Here is a 2518-nt window from a genome sequence, read left to right as displayed (position 1 = left end):
AGAAGGTTATGATTAATGAGTGTTACAACTTCTGACCCATATGATATTATTAGTGATCGTGGACAAGAAACATCTTCAGTGGGATCGCAAAAGACATTATCAATATAAATTTTCAAGTGATGTTTTGGTAAAATCTCTTCCATTAAAACATAAGTACAGTTCCCTTGATAACTGTAGTATAATCCATCAAAAGTTATGTAATGAGGATCTCCCCAGCCTTCACATACACCTGAAAGAAGCAAAAAAAAAAAAAAAGTTCAAAGTCTAAAATGTATTTTAAAGAGAAACATACAAGCGACTAAAAATGTCACACATTCACAGAATAACTTACAGTCACAAACATAATGTTGGCAGCAGTAGTACTCATCATACACAAGAACTGGTTTCTTTCCATTTGCACAAGTAATCTCCTTAATGGGGGGGCATTCATATGGAACTATTTCAATTGTATTGTTCTCAATGCACTTGGCCATGGTGCAGTTGCACAGGTAGAACGTCTCATTTTGCTGAAAGAAAACAACAAAGAAAAATAGAGAGAAAAAAATCATGAGCATGGTATTTGGTAAAGCAAATGTAAGAAAGCTAGTAATTGAAAAAATGAAAATATTCAGGTGTTAGTTTCCAAGTGCAATATGAAATTGTGCAACATTAATCTACTAGAAACAGTCTTACTGTAACATTCCATTCAGGACACGTAGGTGGTGTGGGTGTCGGTGTAGGCGTGGATGCAGGAGTGGATGTAGGAGTGGTTGTGGGCTGGCACATTTCAGTCTTGTTTTGAATTTCACAAATGTCAGAACATATCATGGTGAGACATATGTTTGAACCAATGTGTTCCTTTTCAAAGATTACTTCCCCTAAATTGGTGAAAGAGACAAAGAATAATTTAAACAGTGAAAAAAGCTTCTTTAAAAAGACTAAGACATTTGTCACCATCATGAATAAAATTGCTGATTTTGTATTTGTTGATTTTTACCTGGGTTATAAGGTTTGCCATGAACAATACAAACACATCCTGTAGTTGCAGTTGTATAAGTTGTCGTTGTTGGTCCTGCAGTTGTACGAGGAGTTTGGAATGTTATGGTAGGAGTTGTTGTAGTTGGTCCTGCAGTTGTACTAGGAGTTTGGAATGTTATGGCAGGAGTTGTNGAAAATACAGTTGATACACTGTATTTGTCTCCACAAACTGTCGCTATAAATAGATATTTATTGCAACTTTCTGTTGGGATCACAGTCTCAGGAAAAGCAAACATGCAGTGTTACAGTTTTTCCCAGTCGCTTTGGTACATTTCTCAGATCAGAATTGAAATTCTAAAAAAATTACATTTTCAATCTTCACATCATTGTGTCACTTGTGCACATCAAAAACACACTTTCTCATTTCTGTGAACAAGTTCTAAATGCTTTGCTGCATCCATGCAAGTAATTATGTACAATTCTCTGCTGTTTCCTATATTATCAGTTGCTTATGTCTTGTTGATCAAAATGTAGTATAATGGGTCTCTGTTGAATAGTCTCACCTCCCACAACATTTAGGCATTAGTTCATGGCATAAGTCTTTTCATGCAAAATGGCTGAACAAGGTTTAATAATATGTCAAGAATATTTCAATACATTTCCATTAGACGTTTTTTCTAAATCTGTCCTAAGTCGGTGAATTGCTCACAGGTGAATCTTAACTTTCTCTAATGAAAGGAAATGTGTGTAGCATTACATAGATCAACCAGTGATCAACCAGTTTTCTGAAATAGCTCAAAGGTGCATCTTATGAACCATCAACTGGCAAGTATAGAGGAAGACTGCACTGTGATTCCTACAGCACTGCATGTACAGTTTTTCCTAAGGAGACTGTCCTATGTTCACGTTTCTACTTTTGGTTTTTCCTTTGTGCTATGCAGTGCTGTCTTTTCCTTCCTGTATCGCAATGACATGGTCTGTCAACAAATTACTGTACAAGCAGTAACAGCCTAAATGTGAGTCGTGTCCAGTCTCTTGCAATCAATCTAAGGGGTGTGACTCACAATTTACAATAATTGTCATCAAAACTTCAGCCATAGTATTTACATCAGAATATCTCTCCTGAGTACACTGTTATACAGACAACATGACTAAACAATTTGACTGTCTTATCCGTACACATTGATAAAAGGACTTGTCATTCTGATGGCACTGACATGTTCATTGACACAGACATTTAGTTTTGAGAGATGAACAAAGGATTTTGAGCAAGTAACTGCTTTTTGCAGGTAATCCATGGTGTTTTGCTATTCGTACATAAAATGTTTTGAGATATGCACTTAGTGGTTTGCAAATGTCGAGGATGATTCGAGAAATGTACCAAAGCGACTGAGAAAAACTGTAACGCACTCAATTTTGTAAAAACTCACTTGTCTTCGCAGGTTGGCTGTTCGGCAGGACCACAAGGCTTGTAAACTTTGTCTGATGGACAGTCACTGGCTGTTGGTGAAGAAAGGAACTCAGTTTGTTCTTTTTAAAACCCACACTGCCAACCAACTTT

General features: G+C 36.5%; 2 long non-coding RNA genes across 2 annotated transcripts in view; both read right to left on the bottom strand.

The window, feature by feature from the left end:
* LOC103375853 (uncharacterized) overlaps positions 1-2458 on the bottom strand; it is a 4953-nt gene extending 2495 nt beyond the window's left edge. Inside the window, exon 1 of the long non-coding RNA XR_521263.1 lies at positions 2388-2458. This is a non-coding gene — a long non-coding RNA (uncharacterized LOC103375853). The remainder of the gene's footprint in view (positions 1-2387) is intronic.
* On the bottom strand, positions 7-753 carry LOC103375852 (uncharacterized). Its single transcript, XR_521262.1, has 3 exons — positions 673-753; positions 332-506; positions 7-229 (listed from the first exon to the last, which is right to left on the bottom strand). It is a non-coding gene; the product is annotated as an uncharacterized LOC103375852 (long non-coding RNA).
* Positions 2459-2518: the final 60 nt, after the last annotated feature.

This window comes from Stegastes partitus, unplaced genomic scaffold, assembly GCF_000690725.1.
Source record: "Stegastes partitus isolate 25-593 unplaced genomic scaffold, Stegastes_partitus-1.0.2 Scaffold3126, whole genome shotgun sequence".
Classification (NCBI taxonomy): Eukaryota; Metazoa; Chordata; class Actinopteri; family Pomacentridae; genus Stegastes; species Stegastes partitus.
The sequence above is the reverse complement of the archived record's forward strand: the minus strand, read 5'-3'. Positions and strand labels throughout refer to the sequence as shown.